Source organism: Pleurodeles waltl, chromosome 6 (genome assembly GCF_031143425.1).
Source record: "Pleurodeles waltl isolate 20211129_DDA chromosome 6, aPleWal1.hap1.20221129, whole genome shotgun sequence".
Classification (NCBI taxonomy): domain Eukaryota; kingdom Metazoa; phylum Chordata; class Amphibia; order Caudata; family Salamandridae; genus Pleurodeles; species Pleurodeles waltl.
In genome coordinates this window covers 583,474,790-583,500,174 of record NC_090445.1, presented here as the reverse complement: position 1 = coordinate 583,500,174, position 25,385 = coordinate 583,474,790, and the positions used below count along the sequence as shown (strand labels likewise).

At 42.5% G+C, this 25,385-nt stretch overlaps 1 protein-coding gene across 7 annotated transcripts in view; it reads left to right on the top strand.

Annotated features, from left to right (window-relative positions):
- Window positions 1-25,385, top strand: part of SCUBE3 (signal peptide, CUB domain and EGF like domain containing 3) — a 993,478-nt gene that overhangs the window by 959 nt on the left and 967,134 nt on the right. The gene's annotated exons all lie outside the window — the stretch shown is intronic.

The window sequence follows — 25,385 nt, the reverse complement described above, 5'->3', positions numbered from 1 at the left end:
TGACTCGTTTAACCACCCATCATCTCCCACATTCCCCTCATCGACCTCTATATCTTCCTCACTCGTGCCTGTACCTAAAGCCACTATTTCTGACAACCCCCATCCCCACCTTCCCTGTATGGCCTTCACCTAATATTATTTCAATGACATCACCTTAGCCACGTCCATGGCATTGTCCCTTGTGTTTGTTACACGTTTCCATGTCATGCCAACATCTTGTCTCCCACTCACAACAGCTTACCCGACCACCCTACTGATATCTCAGCCGACCTCTCCGGGTCTCGTATTTGTGCTGCTGGCTTTTGGTTCATGTCAGTAGGCCACTTTTTGATCAGTATCCATTCTACCTGGTTCCACAACAATCAGATCTCTCTATTCTGCAGGCTTCCATGCCGACCTTATCAGTACTCATCAATCCTAGAAGCATTCAAATCGACCCCGTCATGTCCAATCTACTCTGTAGACTTCAAAACATTCCCATTGGTTTCTGTCGATTTCACAGATTATCAGAACAGAATCCCTGATTATACTGTTTCCATGTCATCAGTATTTATCAATCCTATGGGTACTCACGTCTAGCCCAAAGGGTTCTTTTTAACAAATGCCAGTATTCATCCCATCAGTTTCTATCTATTCTACAGACCCTCTGATGTCCTTTCCAGGGTTTCCTGCCTGTCGGTTCGGTTCCCAAATTCATCCCTGTATGGCCTCCTGGCCTTCCTTATTTTCTGGCCAATACCATGAGTTCTTGTCCATCTTACACTGCTGAACCTATCCTGTTGGTTACTTTTTATCTTACACAACTTTCTTGTCCCATCTCTCTGGTTTCCATTTAGTTCATAATTTGTAATTTATTTTCCTCTTATATACTTTGCATCAATCGCATTAGTTGCTTCCCATTCTGCAAGCTCATGTTCATTCTATTGGGCCTCATATGTTGTACAGACTCCAAAGTCAGTTCAGCCTATACGTATTTGGTCTACAGACTAACTTCAGTCCAGTTAGTTCCCATTTATCTTATAGACTCTTATGTTCATCCTGCATAGATCCCATCACAATTCATTTGATTGATATCTATGATATAAGATTTGACTGTCTTCCCAATGGACGTGATCCATTTCACCACTTCTCATCATCAGTCAAATTCGCTCCAATTCATACTTCTCTCATTTCTCCCTGGAATCATATTGGCTCCCATCCTTGCAACTGTTCCCCACATGCTTATATTTACACCCAATCATTCATTAATTCTCACACTGATCTCTGTGGTTTGCATTTTTCTTTCTGGCTCATGCATTATCGTATCATATTGTATATCTAACCAATCATTTTTAGTTCTATGTAATCAGTGGATCCCTGCACTTCACGGTTAATCCAAACAGTCTGACCATTTCATGCAACAATTCCACCAGTTCATGCAAGTGTTCCACTTGTTAATACCACCATCTCCGCGTACCATATTTTCATTGCATCAACTCAGACAATCATCAACTAATTTATGGAATCATGCCACCAGTTAAAGCAACAATTGTAACAGATCACATAACACCCCATCAACCTGTACAACGGTCCAATCAGTTCATACAACCATTGCACCCACTCGTGCAACCATGCCTCTTATTACAACAACCATCCCACCAGCCAATGCAGTCATCACACTAGTCCTTGCAGCCGTCTTTCTTGTTCATTCAGCCATCTTACAGTTCCATACAACCAGCCAAAAAGCCCAGACAATTTTCTAATTATGCAATCATCCCACCATTTCACCCATCTATCACAGTCCCTCGACTGTCTCAGTGGTTCTTTTGTCTATCCTATCTGTTCCTTTCCCAGTTTACTTAGCTTTACTTCATATCCTGTTTCGACAATTCATTCATGTGGCCTCTCCTTCAGCCATAAGAACAGGTAACAGCATGGTTACTGCTAGAGTCCACCCTTCCTCAGCACTCATTCACACAGCCACGCATCTCTTCCCACCTACAGGGCAACTTCCCTTTCCTTCGTCCTCTGGCCTTAACCTTTTCTACCAAACGTTTTGAAAATGTTTTAAATGGACACATACAATAAGGTTACTTGCTTCTGTGTTTCCTCGTGTTTCCAAAGGGCACAGTAATAACGCTTTTTAGCAGAGCTTTTGTATTTTGAATGGATTAATAGTGCCATCGGCTACCAGCAGAGCTGCTGTATGTTGAATGGGGTAGTACCGTTGCTTATCAGACGGGATGATGCACTTTGTGAGCAAGTCTTCTGTGCTGATGGTGGGAAAGGATAAGCACTTCTCAACAGGGCTGCTAGAGCTCGACTCAGATTGTACCATAATGTTTCTGGAGGGAAGATGAAGTCAGAGTGCCAGCACTTCTTAGTGAGGCAACAGTGCTCTTAGTTGACCTATATCGTCACTTCACAGCAGGGGGTCATTTTTTACTGAGTCATCAGCACCTTTTTGCAGTAGAGGATACATTGAATTGAACAGCACCAACACTTACCAGCAGCTTTCTTGCTATTATTAGGACTGTCCCATCATTTCTCAACCCGGATGTTATTTTCTGATGGGACAAGAGCAGCACTTCCACAGGAGCTTCCGTACATGGAAAGGGACAATGCCAGCTGTTGTGTGTTTATCTGGACGGTGCCAGCTGATACACTTTTAATTGTACTGTACTTTCAGCCGGGTTGCTTTGCTTTTAATGGTACAATATTATTAGCATATACTTTATTTTTAATATAACGGTATTAGCGCTTCTGAGTGGTCTACTTTTAACGATACTGTTAACAGAGGTGCAACGCAACATGGCCTCTTTCATCTAATGACATATCACTTTTAATGAAACTCTTCTCAGCGGGGAGGCTGCACTTCTTATGGGGCACTTATGGTGCATCTATGTCTTTAAAAGAGAGGACTAGCACTCCTCAACAGAGCTGCTGTGTCTTTTGTGGGATGCTACACACTTCTAAGAAGAGCTTCTATAAGTTTATTGGCACGGTACCAACACTTCTCAGCGAGGCTATTTTTTTGCTTTTTTTGGACTGAAAGGGTTTAATACATCTATTGATTCAGAACCGGCACTTCTAAGCAGTGGTGATGCACTGGCAGCCGTCTCTTGCTCACACTCGTCTCTCCCTCTTAAACTAATTCACCTTGTAAATAGGCTTGGAAGTGTTTTTCTCAAATAAAAGGATAGGAAAAATCTCGAAGTCCGACGGTCATTCTAGCCAGCATTTTGGACGCGGATTTCTCTTTGTGTCTGAAGTCAGGGACCTAGCTAGGAATCTGGTGAACTATACCAAAAGTGATCTACCTACCGGGCTGGATTATTGCTCGTTTAAAAACCCTATTTCGATGTGGCAGAGGATTAAAATAAGTGCAGTCAGTTCGACAGAAACTTCAGACCCATAAAAATGGACGGAGGAGAATGTGCAGTGAAAAAAACAACAACATTTTCTTGGTGCCCGGGACTCTGAGCTCTTGAAGCTTGACGCCGTTGCTGCATTTTATTAAGGACGTTCTCCAGTTTCGTGTGCCACTTTCTTTTCAAAATATTGACTTGGGAAATCTATGTGATTTCCAAAGGCAGGCCATGAATCCGCCAGCAATGAGATCGCTTACAGAGAATAAGACAACACATATCTTGTACCTTTAAAGGCAAAGCAACCCGGCTGAAAGTGTTGCACAATTAAAAGTGTATCAGCTGGCATCGTCCAGTTAAACACACAACAGCTGGCATTGTCCCTTTCCATGTATGGAAGCTCCTATGGGAAGTGCTGCTCTTGCCCCATCAGAGAATAACATCCGGGTTGAGAAATGATGGGGCAGTCCCATTAATAGCTCGGAATTGTGCTGACTGTTCAATTAAAGGTATCCTTTTCTAGAAAGATGTGCTAATGGCTCATTAAAGAATGACCCCCTGCTGCTAGGCCTGTACTACCTCTGGATTACAGCTATCAGTAGTGCAGCGGCGGGAGTGGCACTGAGCGCCAGAGGAGGGAGGGCACCCTTTCATAGTTGTTGTACCCGTGGGCATGGGGGCATTGTTTGCTTGGGTGAGCGCCTCTGTCACTCCTGCTGTGCTAGTGGCACCACACCATGAGCCTTGGCGGGTTCTTCAAGAAGATGGGAAGTGGTCTGTATCACTTGAGGCAGCGGTGGACCCCGTTGTGCACCCGAGTGACATGCTTTTCAATGAGCTGGACCAGCTGGTAAAGAGTGAGAGTGTCAGTGTTCAGGCCTAGGACGTGTACCTGTCATCATTTGGCACTGAAGCTGGTCAGAGGGGACTGTTATGAGATACAAATGGCGCTCTTCCTAGAAGCAATGATTGGAAAGTGTTCTTGAAGCACAAGAAAGAGTTACCAGGAAGGACAGGGGGATACAAGTAATTTAATAGAGGCCGCCATTCAAAGAGGTGGCAAGTGGCGCCTGAGAAGTGGCAGTGAAGACATTTACTCACAGGTGGCTGTGGAGGCTTATAACTGAATTGAGTGTGACAACAGAGAGCATGTTATAAGACAGGGGAGTGGGAGAACTCTTCACAAGAGGGTAAGGCTATGGTAAGAGCGAGCGTTGTACGGGGGGGTGATGGTGAGCGTTAGCCTTTGGTAATCGGGACGAGGTGGAAAAGAAACCACAGCAGGAGGGATGTGCAGAAGAGAGTTCATAATAAGAAGGGGAACGGTGGTCAAGTGGACATTCATGAAGATAGTCCAGTTTGCAATCATTCATGTTCTTTGCGATTGTTACCAATGGTGATGAAACCAGGAAGAAGTTCTGTGCTCAATGTTTTTACTGCTGAAACTATTAACCTGACAATGGGAAGTGAACTGAACGAGTAATGCCATCAGATAATCCCCTCTGATCAGGAAATAAGAGCTCCGCTTGCAGAACTATTTGCTCTTCTGCTGTGAAGCCTCTGTTCTCACGAGACACCGCCCGAGAGTCTGCGACAGCGCTTTGTGTATTATATGTTTAACTTATTTCAGTAAACAATCCAGGGCTTGTACTTTGTATGCTGGCCCATTGAAGGCATAAATTAGAACCAGAGTTTAGTCTGGGCAGATAAAAGGCTTGATGCAGGGGTGTCTGGTGGGCTCCGTGCCATCGATGAACCTGTTGGGGCGTGGAGCCTCGCATGCCCAGAAGTGGAGAAAGCGGAGCTCAGTAATGAAAGCTTCATCTGAGTGACGACCTTTTACACCACTTTCTGGAGACGAGATGAAGAAGGGCAGATGTGACCCGCAAAGGAGGGAGCGGACTGGAGCACCGGTCTAGAGGGCGCATCTAGACCGGTGATCCAGGCCCCCTGCCCGGGCAGAAAGGAAACAGATTGGCGGGATCCTTTACAACCAGGAGATGTCCATGCCCACAGCAGCGTAGCTTCCCGCTACAGAGGCTTGGTTGTTTTATACTTTTTACTTTTGTCACCGCACATCTGGAGGTCGCTTAAAAACAAAACCGAAAAAAAACGGATAACAGTTGCTGTAGGGAATGACCGAGAAACGACCAATTCTTATGTCGATACTTTATCAATATCTTCAATAATACAAAAATACTCCAAATATAAAGAAAAATACAGGCTCCCCTTTTCACCGTGTTTAGTCAAGGTTCGCTGCCCATTCTGGCGACGCTTTGAGTTTATTCTTCTTTATGTGTCAGTGTGTTGGTCGACGGAAGTACTCGCGTAAGGTTCTTCCCCAGGCCTCTACAGTTCCAATGTTCCTTCCTGGTTGTTGAAATGGCGCTATGTTGTGAGAATATGGCGCACACTTTTATGTCGCAAAGTACAGGCTCCTGTCCCTAATGCTGCATTTGATCAGTATTTAGTGCACGGTTACGAATGTAATGTTGCATTACGTGGGCACAGTGACTGAGACCCAGAAAAAGAGACCACTCTTCCGTTACTGTTTTGCCTTAGCGTTTGGTAATCACACTTTGCCTTCACTTCGGGAAGTAGCCGGTAGTTCTTGTTTTGAGCTTTTTGCCTTTTTAAGAGTTTGTATGGGCTTTCTCTTCGCAGACAGGAGTATTTATCTCTCACCTTGTGGTATTGGCTGTTTGGTGTATCACTCTGCCTTGAAGGAAGTGCTCTCACTGGAAAGCACAAGGGAATGTTATACATCTGAAAAGTACACCCATTCATCACAGTATTTGCCATATTCAGTTATTTATTTAGTCCAAGCATTCTATATCGAAAGCAATGCTTTGGCTTCATTTCCCCAGCATTGGCAAAGCCAATAGATGCAGTTTTCTTGTTCTAGTCGAGATTACCTGTATTTATGCTATAAGCGTTGGAATTAATTCATATACCACCAGTGTTAGAATTACCACTGTACAGTAAGTATATTTATACCACATGGTGGTAGTTTCCCATTTTGTGATGTTAACAGCTGTGTGCTCATCCTGGAACCACACTTGGATGTGGAGTGCCATGCTGATATGCACACAGTAGTTTGTTCCTATTAGAATACAGTCAGAACCCAACAACACACATACAGAACACCGAGCACACATGAACACAAGTTCAGATATTTCAAGCCATGCCAAGTTTCTAATGTTCATGTATGACTAGATGTTAAAGTCCAGGTTTTTTCTTTGTATTCTGGGACTTGTGATCTCGTATTCGAAACCAGGACTAAAATTCCCCGAATCTAAATAAAAAAACAAAAGAGGACTGGCAGAGCCAGTCTCAAATGGACCTGGGAAAACTTGCCACTATTTACCGAACGCACAGCTATACCAACCACAATAATAAACAATCACAACTTTCAACAGAATTTATTAGAAAAACTCCCACACATCCAATACAGCTCTAAGCTATAAGTTATATCTCACGAGCCCACAAGAGCAGTCCTCTTTTTATAAAATATTATTGCTGCCCAAGACAATATGTAGGACTGTAAGCTGGTACCCAGTCTATATCCCATACCTAGAGTGATCAAAGGGGATTCTGTGTTCCCTAGTAAGATACCATAGTTTAAGTTCCCTCAAACACATATTTCAAGCTAGAAAATTTGCAATCCACTCTTTTAGTGACAAGTACCCAGACAGGCAAAGATTTCCAGCTTCAGGCTTCCAAGTACATACCATATGTCAATAACTGCTGCATTCCTGATAATCCTAGGCAAGAGGAAACACACCTTGGTCTGTAATGGAATTCTTGAGACCGGAACCGAAAGCTGGGCGAGGCCATACTAATGGCAATACAGTGCTTCACAAATCTCTGCTAACATAACATACCACACATAACACACCACTTTACCATTGGCTGTAATTACTGCACATCCTTCAACGGGGCCTTAAATATGGGAAAGGTGACACAGATAGGCAGAGAACAGTATTAATCATTTGCAAAAGAGCAGCAGTTGAGTAAACCAACAGCCATTAATGAGGATATGGGATATAGCAAGCAGAGGATCTTTGAATGGAAGCAGTGTGGTGGAGAAAAGCACCACACTATGGGAAGTTTGGGGTTTGGGGTATTGAATCCGCTTTTTGACCGCCCTCACACTTGCTGGCAACAAACAGCGAAAAGATCTGTAACCTCCAGATACCCAATAAAACTAACAGCAGCAAAGCTGAATTTTTACCTTGAAACTCTGCTCTAGTCCACATATATTTGTCACAATGAGGGGATAACTAGTGGGGTCGGTTTTACAACACCTTCTTCCTTGTGCTGCGTTACAAAACGTTTCCCCACTGGAGTAATTCGTGACGGGAAAAACTTGGCAAGATTGTGAAATCACTGCATAACTAAGAGTGGTAGGTGGACGGTCAAGAAAGGCCGAAAGTCGAAATAATGTTAATATATTTTTTCAGGACAGCCTCACTAGTGCTGATTCATTTGATCAGGATTTATGATAATAAGCATTCAATAATGTATTTGTAATGTTGCCTAATCCCGCACCGCCCCTCCCACAGACAGTAAAAGTGACTGTCATGTTTGGTTGCTTCGGTGCATCATGGCCTAGAGAGTTCGCATGCTTATTTCGCAGTCGCCCTTTTAAAGTGACTGCAGGTGATTAGAAGTCTGGTAAACGCGTCAATAAATACATTTACACACAGCGGCTCCGGGCGGTGGACCGGCAATAAATACATTTACACAGAGAGGTTATAGACTGTGGAATATGCTATAAATATATTTGTACAGAGGGGTTATAGGCCGTTGACTGTAGTGTCTATTGTTCCTACTTAACAGTTTGTTTACAGAACGGCGAGTTACAAGCTGCAGGCTCTGCAGCCTTCCAACAGGCCACGGTATTTATCCCGAGGGGAGGGATACTCCGGAGAGGACGCGGCATTTGCGCAGGGAGGGCTAGTTTTAGGAAGAACGATTGGCTTCGATTCCATGTGATTTCCACTTCATGTTTAATCTCGGTGAATAATGTCGGGGGTCCTATCTTTATTATTATTAGTATTATGAATATTGTTCTTTATACTTGTAAAGCGCACTGTTACCATTACAGTGTCCTGGCACAGTGAAAACCTATGGAAACTGGAATTACTCCCCAAAAAAGAGATATCAGAACATAATTGGTATACAGCCAGGTCTTGAGAGCTTTCCTGAAGGCCATTCATTAAATTATCAATGGATCGCAAATTTGGAAGGAGAGAGTTCCACAACTGGGCTGCTTGAACCCTGTGGCATAAGAAAACTTGAGGGGGGAGGGTGCGGGGCAAAATATGCTGAAGGGATCGCCACTCACATCAGTAGGGGCCGAGGGGCCCCCTCCAGTATGGGAAGCCTGTGGGACCCTCCTTTATCACAGAGGCTGCAAGAGCTTCTTTTACGCTCCTGCTTGAACCAAAAAAGCACGGCTAACCCAGATCATTACACATTTAGGAACGGTAAGAAGGTTGGAACTGGCAATCGCATCATGCAGTTAGGCATATAGCATGAGAATTTTCTCTAGAGAACACATGACCCGACTGATATATAGCTGTGTGCAATATACCTAAGGATTTAAACTTCACCCTTTTAGGCAATGGTAGCCAGTGCAAGATATTCAGAGCCTCAGATAATGACTAGTGACATTACTAGGTATGTAATCCAAAGCACCTAAGAACAAGCATTTGCAATACAAGCGGTCTCGCATTTGTTTGAGTTAGAGCTATTGGCATTGTAAATTCATAACTGGAGTTTTCTTACCACATAGATTGGTCAACCCTGCCTCATAGTTTGGTCTTTTCCTGTCACATAATTCCAGTGGCCAGACATATAACTAAAGTATTTCCATTTACCTTTTTCCTCTATCTGCACCCTTACAAATAAAAATGTTCCATTTAGCATCCTAGTTTAAATCTGCCATGCTAATTCCAATAGAATACCGCTTTTACCTCCCCACCATCAGAGTTGCTGGCTAACGAACACAATTCCCAAAACAAGACAGCCATAGAGGAGTAATAAGAGAAATAAACTAGAAGGGTCGCCCAAACATATCAAGAGTGTTCAAACAGTCATAGTGTAATAAGTATGGGAAGTTGGCCTGAATCATGGTCATAATTCCAATAAGGAGATATTAATAAAACATATACAATTAGCATATAAAACTCAACAAAAAACGTTATCAGAAATAAATGTTTGGCATTAGACTGTACTGCACAGAGCAGCCTCTAGAAGACTCCGTAATGAAAATAAAATTTGTAAGAAACATGGTCATGTTACTATATAGTTAGCCCCTAAATAGGCATAACCACTTGAAAAGAAAATGACTGAAAGTAACCATATATTTAACTCCTAGAGAACGTTGTGCATTACACATTTTCAGGCCTACTGCAATGATATTTCAAACAAGACCCTTAAAACAGAAACTACTCTCAGCTGTAAAACAACAGCTCTAGACACAAGAGAAGTTAAAAAGACACTGAATGGAGCGAGTTTTGAAGGTGGCCCCATTGTCCTAGGACCACCATAGGCTGAGTTATGAGCAAAAACGTTGTGTAAAAGGATGCCCTGCAAAGCATTATGGGATGACCAAGTACAGCACATATTGTAGTATGTTCACTGTAATGCTGAAAACAGCCCCTAGAAGACACCACAATAAAAATATCATTTTTTTAAGAAACATGGTTATGCAATCATATAATTAGCCCTTAAAGGGCATAACCACATGAAAATAGAATGGCACAACGTAATATAGCCCAACCATATATTTAGCCCTTAGAGAGCATAATGCCTTACACATTTTTCAGACCTATCAGGCCTACTCTAATACTAAAGCCCTTAGAACACAACCTACTCCAAGCTGTAAAACATAAGTTCCAGCCATAGGAGAGCTTAAAAAGGGACTAAATGGTGGGAGGGGTTATTATTTAGGGATCCCCACTAACGTGATGTGGGGACCCGCAGATCACTTAAACTAAAAGAGTACGTCATGCTGAATGTTTTGGTGGTGGTCCAATTGCCCTAGGAAGACCACAGACTGAATCATGGGCAAAATTGGTTTGGAAAAGAATGCTTGCAAAGCATCATGGGTGTGACTTTTCCCAAGCGCAGTGAATATTGTAGTATCAGTTCTCCCACTGTGCTGGGAGAGCCCCGATGCGGATTTCTGTGTTTTATAGTAAAGGATTTATCAACTATAAATGTTTTTAAGAAAAGATATGGAGCATGAAGGGGAGAGGCAAAATAAATGACTCTGATTAGGTAACAGTGTGAACAATGTGACTAGTGCTCCAATACCACAATGGAGTTTGTGCTGTTGGTGCTGTGAGGACCATGGCTGTAATGGAGCACGAAGGGGAGAGACAAAAGAAAAAAAATAGTTTGCAGACACTGAAGTGTATCAGTAATTGTACAATTATCCATGCAACAGGGTCAGTCTTGAGGTGGTAACCACAATGCCCCAAGACAGGACAAACATAAAGCAATTACCATTGACATAAAGAGATTATTGACAAGCAAGTGGAAAAACGTGAGAAAGTGATGGTGTGAGGTGGGCATGGTTAAAAACCCATAATACTTACAACAGGTCAAAAAGGTTGCATGCTCAACTTAAAAAGAATTGCAATAATCCAAGCTACTCTAAATAGAGGATTGGATTATTAAAGGATTGAAGTGAGAAGGAAAGAATGGCAAGATTTTATGAAGAAGCAGCATTCAGGCAAATTAGCCGAAAGCTTATTCACATGAGTGGTAATTGAGATCTGCATCCTTGTGAATGCCAAGGTTTTGCACTGTGTGCGAGGTAGTGTTTATACAGTAATCTCTGACCTTTTCGGCTTTTTTAGATCTCGCCTACTAGACAGCACGATTCATTGTAAGCTTATAGTGGGCTAAGGGCCTGCCCTTTGTTTACAACTGGTTGGCTTCAAGCGACTTAATCATTCGCTTGTATGGGCTTTACAGCCTCTTTGTGCGTTTGTCTCTTACCTGAAGGATGGGCGCATTACTTGTGTCCTTCCACTGCACTCTTTTGAGGCACTACCTTTTCTTGTTATTTAAGTATTTCACAAGAGTGCATGTGTTTTCCAGCTGTCTCCCTCATGAACTTTACCTTTTCACAATGCTCATGTTTCTCTTTCTCTGCCTGTGTGCTTCTCCTTGACTCCATATGTGATGCAACATTCCTCATTTGCTTCTCCCCACCAGCTCCACGTTGTGCTCTCACATCTATTTACTTCCCCTCTCCACGTTCCTGCCTTTCCATTTGCTTCCCCCCTACACCCTTGTTGCATCTCTTTCACCTGACCCTCCCAATGTAATTTGCTCCAACCCATGTTGGTTCCCCTTTGTCCTTGTGTTGCTCCCCCACCCCGCCCTCTGTGATCATAACCCTGTTTCCATGTTGCCTTCCTCACCCTCGATTCACGCCACACATTTTTTTTTTAACCGATCCAACTAAAATTGGTAAGCTAAAAGAAAAAGCAAGCGCTCACATTATTTTGTAGGCACAGGCATCCTTGGTGTGCATGCCTACAAAATAATGTGACTAGCCATGTCATAGGATTTTTTTCCTCTTCTTAAGCAGGCTGCACTGCACCTCTAGTGCAGTGCAGCCTCGCTAAAACCATTGGGAAAGCCAATGTGTACCAATAGCGATTCCTATTGCCTATGCCAGTGCTTGTTTTTCCTTTTTAATGTGTCTCCTCTTCCTTACCTTTCCCTTAACCTTTATCCTACATGTGATCCTTAATGTAGAAAATGTGCTAAACTGATTGCTCACACTCACCCTAATTCCAGACCTTTATTCATCTATATTCACTTTACCTTCAACATTATACTTAATTGTTACATACTCCTTTTTTAATTCCATTGCCTTATCCTATCCCTTACTATAACCTCCACACCAAACGTAACCCTTATGCTATTGTTATCGTTCACCCTGACCCTAAAGCTTTTGACCTTTTACTCATCTATTCATCACTGTTTCCTTAGTTAACATAATATATCCTAATCTGTGTATGAAGTGCACGTTCATTCGTTGAGGTATCTTGGTGCTGAATAACAGATGTTAATTGTTATTCAGCCTAATTGTGTGTCTTAATGACACCCCAACTCTTAACATTTCCCTGTTTATTTTCCTACAAAGTTTTTTTGTCTCCAAATTCCGCACCAAGGCTTTTGTTTTTTAAGTTTTTCTCATGAAAAAATTAAGTAATCTTGGCTGCAAACCTCAGGATTTCTTTCATTGTGGTTGGCTGTAGGCTCTAGAATACTTTTCTATGCAATCTACAGATTATTCTTATATGGAGAGCCTACACTGGGTATAATTATTAAATAGGGTCATCATTACATATAAATATGCCCAAACGTCTAGAAGCCATAACTGAATGTTAACCTGCTGTCAGGATGCATAATGTCCTGTTCTGTAATGTAGTGCATAGGGAAGAAGTTTTAAGTACAAATATGACAGGTGATTGTCAAGGATAATTTGAGAAACCCACTGTTATACAAAATAATATCCAGATGTAGTGTTTTATACAACAGTTGATGACAGATGTACGAGTCAATGGCATCACCAGTTCCAGATGTGCTAGAGATCACCATCATAATTAGTAAAAAAATAATAATAATTGTGACAGAAAATGTACGTGTTATGTTTCAAACGGCAATCTTAATGACTGCTCCAACCTCTAACATTTGATAAAACATGGAAAGGTTCTGTTTCTCAAAACATATTTGCGAGAAAAAAACGCGTGAAACAAATGTAGCAATTTAAATTCCATGCGAAAAAGTAACAAGCCAACAGAGAAAAATTAAAAACGAAACTGAAAAGCAAAGCAAACACTTGATTAATGCTCCTACCATTCTGCTGGGATTTCAGTCAGTTGATTCACTCAAACATGTCATATCACCAACAGGAACTCAGTCCACCCTTGGCATTGGTTAATATGTTATGAACGTCTTCAAAAGTCGTTATCAATGTATTATACTGTTCACCAATCTGTGGATGTTTTGCTGAGCACAGTTTTCTGTGCATATATTTTAAGATGTCAGATAGAATTCAGACGCTCGCATGGGACCCCCGTCTGAAAGATGAAGAACGTTTGCAAAAGCCTTCTGTTTCCGAATCGAGCGCGTGATTAGTGTTCTGCATAAAGTATATTTTTGTCTCTCGGGTACGTTTGAAATGTGCAATTAAATGACAACATGCACATCTCTGCTTTCATTCATATTTTTAGTTTTATTAAAAACTTGTTGTTTAAACAAGTTAGCAATAAATGTATGCACACAGATCCCAGAGCAGTGCGAGCTAGAAGCCACACTGACCAGGGGTCAAGAGTTGGGATGCGATAAAAAAAATGCGAGTCGGCCATCAGCGTTAGTCTAGATACAGCGGCATACGGAAAAGGATGCATCTTGGCAAGGCAGGATGGTAACGTTATAGAGCAAGAGGTTGAATGCAGAAGCCAGAAGAAAGGCTATGAGTTGAACATAGAAGATCCTAGATTGCAGATCTGAGTTGGATCAAGTATGTCACAGGAACTGAACTGCAGTAATGAAGATGTACTTGCTGAATTAATTTTAGTCCCACTCATGTTTTACCCAGGCTTAAGTGATTACATGCTCCATCCCCAATTCTACTGAATTTTCAGATCACAAAGAAGATTTTTCCAGACAATTGTAACACACAATTCAAGGCAGAGAGTTTTAACATCTTGTGATGCGCTCTGGAAAAATACATTGCCCACAGGTGTTGAAACAAGTGTAGTGAAAGAAATGTGCTGTTGGCATACAATCCTGAGGCTCCAATTTAACAGCCTTTTCTTAGAAAATCTAGGTTTTACCAATATCAATATCTCTATGGTCTAGATGATGGATACCTTAGTGATGGATTGGGGCATTTTGTAACCCGGCATCACTCCAGAAAGAAGAGAATGCCCTCTGGACTCATGGGCACATAGCCACATTGCAGATGGATTATAAGACACCAAAAATAGCAAATCAGGAGCCATTTGGCAAAAATATATTTTGATAGAAAAAAGAGAATACCTTTGAAGAAGAAACTCTTGCTTTGGATACAAGGCAAAGACTGAATACATTACTTTACTCAAGAAAATGTGATGTAATTGGTTCACGCCAAAGTGAACTACATAAAGAAATAACCAGGTCAGGCATCATTTACTAGTGCTGTCTAGTATTTTATATACGTGCTACTCCTAGCAGTGTAAACAAAGCCACGAGTAAAGGTGTCCGAAAAAATTCTCCCTATTCTCAGAAAAATGAAAATGTATTTATTGTTATCAATCACAACACACATAACATTAAAACAGCAGTTAGCTGCAAACGTAGTACTTCGTATGTCATACATATGGAGCACAGCTTTAAATCATACCCATGTATAAACTTAAATATGCAGAACAACAAAATCAGATAATCTGACATCATCACTACGTGACATATTTCCAGAGTAGGAGTAAGAGAACCCCTGTGAAAAGGAACCTACTGACTGGGAGCGTATCCCTCAAATATGCCACACACAGTCACCCAAATCCTCAAAGCTCAATGGCACATGCGCTTTTATATGTGCCTCCCATTACTTTCTGGCCTGGCTAGCTTATGGATGTTGGGCTTTTTCACCATTAAAATGGCAAATTCCCTGCCGCAAACATATCTCCAATCACCTAAGAGACCTTAACTGGCTCCCTATCGAGAAGAGAATTAGCTTCAATCTCCTTGTCCACGCTTACAAGGCCCTCCACGACCTAGGATCTGCCTACCTCAACCACCGCATCACCTTCTACTCCCCGACTAGACCTCTCCGCTCCACTCAACAAGCACTAGCCCCCGTACCATGCATACAAAAGAACTTGGCTGGTGGGAGATTCTTGCCTACCTCGGGGCACAAGAGCTGGAACACCCTGCCCCTGAGGCAGTCACCATCGGTACCCCAATTCAGGAAGGACCATAAAACCTGGCTCTTCAACTGAAACTCAGAGGACAAACTCCCTTAGCGCCTTGAGACCGTTATGGGTGAGTAGTTGTGCTTTATAAACCCAGATTTGATTTGATGTGATAAAATGGCAATGGAAGATGATCTGTGCTGTTTTTAGTTGTCAGGGAAGCAAGTGCATGTTCCTCATTAGAACAAACTAACGCAAGGTTTATGGACATACCCTAGACAAGTCAAGGCCCGGTGCTGATGTCTTAGTAACTTTCTGGTACTTTGCCACAAAGACTTATGCCATGCAACTAGCCAGGACTAAAAAGAAAGTGCTGGGTATGTGTACGGAGCTATTTAATTGTTTCCATTCACACTCTTCCACTCACCGATTGATGGATACTTTCATAGGAAACAGGAGTTGTAAGAACCAACTGGGTTTATAGTAGAAGGTTAGATCAGAAAAAAAGAGTTAAGTGGAAAACAAAGAAATTGTTATTTTTGGAGGAAATCCCAAAGAACTCAATATTGATTTAAGAAGACGTAAGGGTTTATACTTTAGGGTTACACTAATAGTGGATGAGCTGAGGAGAGGCTACAGACTGTGGCAATAACTGATAATCAGGTTACAGATCTTGAATGAGCCATGCGGATCAGGATAAACAAATTCCCACATATATAAATACATGACAACATGTAATGGCAATTTATGCCATGATTGACGAGGAAGTCCACCATGACTTCAAATTGAAAAAGGAAACTGGTAAAAACAAACAGAAACAGTTCAAAACATATGTGAATTGAAGTGAAAAAATTGTATCCCAAAATGATCACAGTCCAACTATCTCTACACAGAGTACGGGAGCACCACTGGGTGGAAAGTACAACCACATCTATTAGAGGGCATATATCTGAAAGCATTCTACATCCGCAGTGGAGGGAGTTCTACCCAGAAGCTCCCAAAATCTAAATATGGAAGTGGTCAGGAATGTTTCATTGGCCATTGTATGGCCCTTCTAGGTTCATTCAGTTGTGTTTACAAAAATACTCGGGGCTTTACCATGTAGCCTATGGAAAAGGTAGGAAAATTTAAGCCTAACACACCTGTACTAGGAGCCAGGGAAGTTCTTGTCACCCTTCTGTTATGCAATGAAATAGTTCCCTGTTAGTTATTCTAGCAGTGATAGTTTGAAGGACCTGCCATCTGTTATTAGGCCAACAGCTGAAAAGGTTGTTGCTATAATACAGCTTGGTGTAAATAGGGGCTCCCACAATCATTCCATTAGTTCTTGGGAGATGAAAGGATATTTTTCTACAAAGAGCACAGCTTGAAGGTACCTTATAGTTGGACCTCACTGAGCTCACAGCAGCACTCTGCTTTTCATAAAAGAATTAACTACTTGACAAGAATGCATAACTCACTGAACCCACAACAACACACAGCTTGTGTATTAATTACCTCAAAGACCTATTTCAAGCCAGACAATACAGATACCAGTCCTCCAATATGCCATACCCAAATTGGTTAAGGCTTCAGGCTATGCAAACACCAAGCAATTATAACCATTACTGCACATATGCAGACAAATATATACTCAAAAGCATGAGATAAACCACACCAATGGCTGCTGTAGATCCAACTCAAACAATCTGAAAACAGACTGTGGTTGGGGCCAAATCCTCTAGAGTATTTAAGTGGGGGATTTTACTTTTCTTGAATAGGTGATGATTTAAAGGAGTCCCTTATGGAACACCTCACACAACTTTATGAAGCTGAGAAAGAACCTTGGTAACACATTGGGCTCTGCCTTCCAGAACGCCTTAAAGAACTGCAATGCTGACCCTGAGAGCTCCCCCTATGGCATTTTCCAATTAATTTACTTGTAATGTACGATCCACTGTGTCGAACACAGACAGCAGATTGAAAAGGACCAGCTTAAAATGCTTTCCAGCATCCACAGTTGTAAAGATTGTATACCAATCATTTAGGGGAACAATCTCCTTCACAAGATAAGGATGTGAGACCCAGTGGACTGGAAGCAGAAAACCATAGTTTTCACGAGGTTCCTGAATGTGACCATCTGCAACGTTTTTCTGCAAGTGTAGCAAATAAAGGCACGGGGTAGCTGCTCAATCATTGGATTTAGTATAGGTGTATAAGGAAGGTTTCTGTTAAAGGATGCCAACCAACCTTGATTTCGATGCTTGAGGGAAGGTGCTTTCTAAGAAACTATATTCATGATTTCCAAAATAATAGATGTCAAACAATGTCAACAATTTAAATAAATGTTTTGAAGAAGATTTAACAGACACGCTGAAGAAGAGGTCATTGAAAACATCTACAATATTTTTTAAGGAAAAAAATGAATATCAGCAGTGAGTATTTTGTTAAGTATATTACTCGGCATAGTGTCCAAAAAGTAGCATTTTACAGTCATGTGAGAATTAACTTATTCTTTATTGAGAATTTGTTATTGAGAATTTCTTCATGCATGCACAGTAGAATTAGATTTTTGTTAGTGGAGTTGTCAAATTAAAAGGAATAAATGTCGTCTATGGTGGAGTCAATTTCTTGGAATGTCACAGGTCTGTCACTCTGTTTACTTCAGCCACCATTGTCAATTTCCTTGATCACACCTGCATGTTGGGATCCCATTTCATTTCTTCATCACTGATCTGTAAAACATACCCAAATGAACTCAAATGGGAAATATAGTAATGTTGGCCAGGAACCGATCAAAGTAATGGTTGTTGTTGTTTACTGGGGTAAGACAAGCAGGCTTCTTGCAAGACAGTCACCCATTTCATATAAAATGATCATTTAATAACAGTTTAACAGATACTGATTGCTTGTTTTCCCTGTGCTACCTTTTCCTAGTCCTGCATTCTTCAAGTGTTATTTTATCCTTGAGTTTTAAGAGGTTTGTGTGCCAGGACTATTGAAACGAAGTCTGGGCAGACCTTCAGAGAGTTGGATGAGATCCACCTCCAGAGAGCAAGCTGAGTCACATCCTGGCAAGGCCACCCAGGTTTTGATAAACCTCCTATCACAACTCGAACGGAACTGGTTCTTGCAGCGACAACTGGATAACATAAGAAATACAACGCAATTCTTTCCTGTGTTGTTTTCCGGTTTATTGCAATGGTAGCGTTTCTCTTACCATCTCTCTACCGTCAATAATTGCTACCCTGTGCAGATATTCTACATATATTGAGTTGTCATGAAATCTGCATCATGTTACTGTTACTATGTGGAACAGATTGTGTTTGATTTTTGGGTCGAAATGTAAATACTATGGCCGTTCGGTTCCATAAACTGCAGACCTGCGTGGCTAGATTGAAGAGTTAACAAAAGCATAAGCGATTGCCGTGTGGTGATTTCAGCTAAAATACCCCAGGTGACTAAGTAACGAAACTGATTGTTAACTCTAAAGGCAGCGGTTTGCTTACCTCCCCCTGCGGCTCTTAAATGCTTACAAGACTTCCCTGCATCTTAAGTTACAAGGCAGGCAGCTCGGCTCCCGGCAGAATCATACCCCGAGGGAACCTGGTATTTTTATCTCAAGCATTTTTATTGACAGTACTTTTGGTAATGGAGTCAATTCTTTTGAATTTAAGTGCACCTGTAAACCTCACAATAGGGCCGATGTTTCAGGCCAGAAAATAATAATAATTCAGGATTGCGAGATTTATTTTTCTTTTGCCGCCCTTCTTCTTGGATTGACTTGAATCGCAGACTACACGGTTGTCTTTTTTATACTTTCTTCTCAGAAATATGAAATTTAAGACAGTAAACAATTCGTATGCGGCAGTTCAAAGGCGCCACATGACTTCAGGAGGTGAACGTGCCTGGGCTTACATTTCTTCTTAGAAAAAAAAAATGAAAAAAACCCAAACAAACAAACCATTTGTAGTCACCAACTGCAATAAGCACATCTGCAAACAGTTTTCTGTGGCATGCAGGCAAGATCGGTGTGTCCCAGAGGTCAGGGCTTTTCAGGTGATTTTCAGCCTGTTATTAACTGTGTTTCTGATGTGACAGTCCTTTTGTTTGGTGCTTGTTTTCCACCTAGGCTGAGTTTCAGATTTTCTGCACTGTTTTTTTTGCATGTTTTTTCTTTTCTTGTGTTTTTTTGTTCTGCCATTTACCTCAGTCTCTCGGGCGCCCCGGTCACCGCCACGGCCACGACCCTAGGTTTGTCCCTATCTTTTTTTCCATTCCAGCAAGATGGCGATGCATGTTGTGGCTCTTGCCTGACAGCGGAGCAGTGGCGTAGCGTGGGGGGTGCAGGGGGGCCGGCCGCACCGGGCGCAACATCTTGGAAGAGACTCGAGTGCTAAAATCCACGGGTTAGGGGGCGCACATTACTTGCCCTGCCCCGGGTTAGGGGGCGCACATTACTTGCCTTGCCCCGGGTGCTGACAACCCACGCTACGCCACTGCAGCGGAGTGCGACGGTGTTAACAGTCTATAGCGCACTTGTATGCCTCCCGAATGCTGTTTTAGAGTGTGAGGCAGATCTGAAAGAACTCGGACTAGATGCAGTGTTAGGTGGACAGAATGTGGTGCGCTAGGCGCTAGAGTAGCGCGTTAGGACTGTAGAAGTTACTTGTTGGATATCTTTTTTGTGGATTCGTGCATCTGCCAGTCAGAGATCACCATATGAAATCACCCTGCGCTACCATTAGCAGCAGTTCTGAATCGTTTTTTCTTTTGTGTTGTGTAAGTGAAACTTTTATATAAAGATGTATAATAAAAGACTGGAGACCTGGGGAAGATAATCTACTGAAAATCTAGTGAAAAAAAGGTGATGGGCAGCCATTTGGGTGGCATTCTCATAGACAAGCAGGGAGTGAGCTGCTAAAGTGAGGGCACCCAGGTGACAGAATACACTCTTCATGCAATTAATTAGGTGTCATGAGTGGCACAGGGACATGGCGATCATGGTGAAGTCATTTGCCCTCACGATGAGGTCAATATTTTTGTTTATTTTTAGTTTCCCACGTAAGTGGTAAGGTGTTATTTAAACACTGCGTCCCTTTAATAGTATTTAAATGAGCAATGCTTTACAGCGTGGAGAGCGAATTTTCTTATAAACCCAATGGGTTTGCAACTCTTCTTAAAGGACGTGGGATGTGGATCTCTTTTCAAGGTCAAAGAGTGCTTGATTATTTCCCAAATTCTTGAAAAAAGGAATGATCCACTCCCGAGGGTGGGTCACCATACCCTATGAAGTATCGAAGTAATATTAGGTGCAGAGCTCTGATACCTTAGTGAACCATTTAACAGAGTTAGATGCTTTAGGTGAGTTTGGTATTTTTGTAGGGTCCAAAATAAAAACTTTTTTCTTGGCTAAATCATATTTAAGACACTGAAAAGGGAAGTTTTTCTTATGCAGACATATCACTTAGGAATGTGTACGTTCTGCGTAGTATGTTTATATTTCCGTAGTTGTGGCACGTACGGGAGAACTGGTAGCTGGTGTTAGAGGAGTTTATGAGAGATGTCAGGGAAATGTTATGCGAGTGAAATGAATACCCGTAGAATCATAACTAAATATGTTTTCACAATCATTTGCATCCCCTTTGCCATTTCTTTGCATTTCTAAATCTACACCTTAATGACCCAGCTGTAAGTTTTGCAGAAAGTGTGGAAAAGTCCACAAAACGAATCACCTTGGAGTTCGATGACTCATAAAGGAACTCCCAATCCGTCTTGTTCCTCTATATGGTCACAGGAGCCCTCAGTGACTTGCATTATCATTGTAATGTATGGCAAGGGGTACTTTATCCCATAAATAATTTCAGTGCACTAAAAATAACTCCAGGGTGGTCCACAGCTTTTCCACAACTTGGTGGGGGAGGCCATCTCACACATATCAAACCACCTTCCAATAAAGTATACAGACTGGCCAGACTGGTTATCAGTACATAGTTAGGGCAGTTGAGTGTCTTATCCTTTCTAGATTAATAGTTGAGTTTCATTTGACATGGTGAATACACGCAACCAGTGGTAGAATGTGGCTACTTGGATTATGGGCCCACCCAAAAGATAACAGATTTGGGAAATATGAAAATATTTCTCCTTGTTATTAATCTAATTTTATATCACATCACAAACAGAAGGAAGCGATTACCAAATACGTTAAACCTTGAACATAAACCACATGGAATTAGACAAATGCATATTAACAGGTTAGACCAGTAAATAATCAAACCTATAAACCCAGCTATGAGTTTATAGCTCCGCTCTCAGTAGCTTTTCTTTCTCGCTTACTGCACCCAGACCAATTCAACTGAATGTAAATTACTGTAAATGAAACGAAATACATCTTTCCAGTCTTTGTCTGGGAGCTCTTTTTATTTGCCCTCCACCTGTGAGTTTGGCACAAGAAGAGGGACAAATGTGGTTTGCTGTCCTCAATCTCTGGGCTTTTTTCCCAGGCGAGTGTGACCCCTCCCCACTTGAAAGCTTTAAGTGCCGTGGAAATTACACCTCTGATCTGCTTCTGCTCCTGACCTGGTGATTAATTCATCACACCACAGTCTCAGCCTGTGTGTGGAGGAGAGGGCGGGGGATTAATCCTTCCCGCCTCCTGCTAGGAAGTACTGCAGCAAGTTAAAAGCTCCAATTCAGCACAAGCTTCCCCTAGAAATGGTCGCTGCGGTGGCAGCCGTGCCCCAGCTGTGCACATAGGCAGGCTAGGCCTTGAAACCATTTACAGTAGCAGCATGGCTCTAATGATGGGGGAGGGCATGAGGTTAAATAAGCAGAAAACTCCAAAGTCAGAAATGGCCCTGCAGAAAATTCGCTAGCGAAGTATTCCGTTGCCAGCGTGGACCGTATGGAGAGCCTCTCTCTCTTGTTAGTTCTCTGTTGTTGATTCCCTCCCAACTTTCCTCGTCGTCATCTCACTCTTTATGTATGGTTTTAACCTTTTCCACATTTTGAAACCAGAGACAGTTTAGGGCATGGGCAAAGTGGGCAATTGCCCATGCCCCTCCCCCCCCAACTCCCCTCGCCTTCCAAGGGGAGCCCTGGGAAAGGGAACTTTCTCTCTGTTTAATCTGTCTATTCCATTGTCTGGCTAAACCTCTCTCTCCCTCTCTCCCACTGACTCTTTCTACCCTTGGTCATCTTATGGATTTTTGAGGTCCTACCCAATGCATATTTCACCTCTCTTTGTGTGTCCCTGTTAAAGTTTTTAACATAGAATTTAGTATCATTTGGCATCATGCATGCTTGAATTAGCAGGACATGGGCAATACAATTCAAATTTGATCTGTACAAGGGCCCCCAAAACATGTCTTGCCTACAGCCCTCAAAATCCTTTACATGACACTGTCCACCCATTTCTTCCTTCCTTTCTGTTCCATTTTCACGGACTTCTGTCCCTCACTCACACTTTCCCTTCTCTCCGGTCTCCTTTCCTCATCCTCAAGCACATCTTACTCTCAATTATAACTCACTACCGCTCCCTCGTTATATTTTTCGTCATGTATCTGTTTCCTCCTTAGCCTGTGTCAAATCCCACTCGCCGAATTGTGTTTTCTTATCTTTTCTGTCGATTTTTACAGCTGTTATTCCAAGCCACCTTTTCTTTATTACCCCATGTTCTCTTATTGTTTTCTCCCTGTGCCTCTAAATGAAGTCTATTCTTTATTCTATTATTAACGACAATACGGTCACCCATAGTCAATATTTTTCCACCGATTTCTGGCACACGTTCTGAAATATCACACTTAGTTTTTTGGTTTCTCTCTCTCTCTCTCTCTCTCTCTCTCTCTCTCTCTCTCTCTCTTTCTCTCTCTCTTTCTCTCTCTCTCTCTCTCTGTCTCTCTCTCTCTCTCACACACACAAACACATCCTCTACTCTTCCATTGATTTCCACACCTAAATTTCATCGTCTTATTTTTACAAGTTTTTTCACATCTTCTCCTTATCTCCTTCAATTCCGCCTCCCACAGCTTTGTCTTTGCACAGTGTTGTCTCACACCCATAGTCTCTTTTGTAGGCTGATTTATTATCAGTCTTGTGTTATTCTTTAAAGCTCACTTTTCAGCTCCCACTTTCTCCTCAGTTTTGTACTCTCTCCACCCCTCCTCTCTATCTCTTTCTGTAGTACTTGCTTCCTTTCCTCCAATTCCAAACACTCGCCTCCAATCCCTTATAACTCTTAGTTTTTCCACTTCCTCTTTCACTCTCAGACACTTCTCTCTTTTCTCTCCCTCGCTCCCTCACTCCCTGCTGACTGTCACTCTGTATTTCTTTTCCTCCCTACATTTCTGGTCTTTCGTTCACTCGCCACTTATTTTGTATCTCTGTTTCTGTAGGAGGCTGGACTGGCTTGTAGTGAGTACCAAGGGGTACTTGCACCTTGCACCAGGCCCAGTTATCCCTTATTAGTGTATAGGGTGTCTAGCAGCTTAGGCTGATAGATAATGGTAGCTTAGCAGAGCAGCTTAGGCTGAACTAGGAGACGTGTGAAGCTACTACAGTACCACTTAGTGTCATATGCACAATATCATAAGAAAACACAATACACAGTTATACTAAAAATAAAGGTACTTTATTTTTATGACAATATGCCAAAGTATCTTAGAGTGTACCCTCAGTGAGAGGATAGGAAATATACACAAGATATATATACACAATAGCAAAAATATGCAGTATAGTCTTAGAAAACAGTGCAAACAATGTATAGTTACAATAGGATGCAATGGTGACACATAGGGATAGGGGCAACACAAACCATATACTCCAAAAGTGGAATGCGAACCACGAATGGACCCCAAACCTATGTGACCTTGTAGAGGGTCGCTGGGACTATTAGAAAATAGTGAGAGTTAGAAAAATAACCCTCCCCAAGACCCTGAAAAGTGAGTGCAAAGTGCACTAAAGTTCCCCTAAGGATAAAGAAGTCGTGTTAGAGGAATAATGCAGGAAAGACACAAACCAACAATGCAACAACGATGGATTTCCAATCTAGGGTACCTGTGGAACAAGGGGACCAAGTCCAAAAGTCACAAGCAAGTCGGAGATGGGCATATGCCCAGGAAATGCCAGCTGTGGGTGCAAAGAAGCTTCTACTGGACAGAAGAAGCTGAGGTTTCTGCAGGAACGAAAAGGGCTAGAGACTTCCCCTTTGGTGGACGGATCCCTCTCGCCGTGGAGAGTCGTGCAGAAGTGTTTTCCCGACGAAAGAACGCCAACAAGCCTTGCTAGCTGCAAATCGTGCGGTTAGCGTTTTTGGATGCTGCTGTGGCCCAGGAGGGACCAGGAGGTCGCAAATTGGACCAGGAGGTAGAGGGGACGTCGAGCAAGACAAGGAGCCCTCTTAGAAGCAGGTAGCACCCGGAGAAGTGCCAGAAACAGGCACTACGAGGATGCGTGAAACGGTGCTCACCCGAAGTCGCACAAAGAAGTCCCACATCGCCGGAGAACAACTTAGGAGGTCGTGCAATGCAGGTTATAGTGCCGTGGACCCAGGCTGGACTGTGCACAAAGGATTTCCGCCGGAAGTGCACGGAGGCCAGAGTAGCTGCAAAAGTCGCGGTTCCCAGCAATGCAGTCTAGCGAGGTGAGGCAAGGACTTACCTCCACCAAACTTGGACTGAAGAGTCACTGGACTGTGGGGGCCACTTGGACAGAGTTGCTGGATTCGAGGGACCTCGCTCGTCGTGCTGAGAGGAGACCCAAGGGACCGGTAATGCAGCTTTTTGGTGCCTGCGGTTGCAGGGGGAAGATTCCGTCGACCCACGGGAGATTTCTTCGGAGCTTCTAGTGCAGAGAGGAGGCAGACTACCCCCACAGCATGCACCACCAGGAAAACAGTCGAGAAGACGGCAAGATCAGTGTTACAGAGTTGCAGTAGTCGTCTTTGCTACTATGTTGCAGTTTTGCAGGCTTCCAGCGCGGTCAGCAGTCGATTCCTTGGCAGAAGGTGAAGAGAGAGATGCAGAGGAACTCGGATGAGCTCTTGCATTCGTTATCTAAAGTTTCCCCAGAGACAGAGACCCTAAATAGCCAGAAAAGAGGGTTTGGCTACCTAGGAGAGAGGATAGGCTAC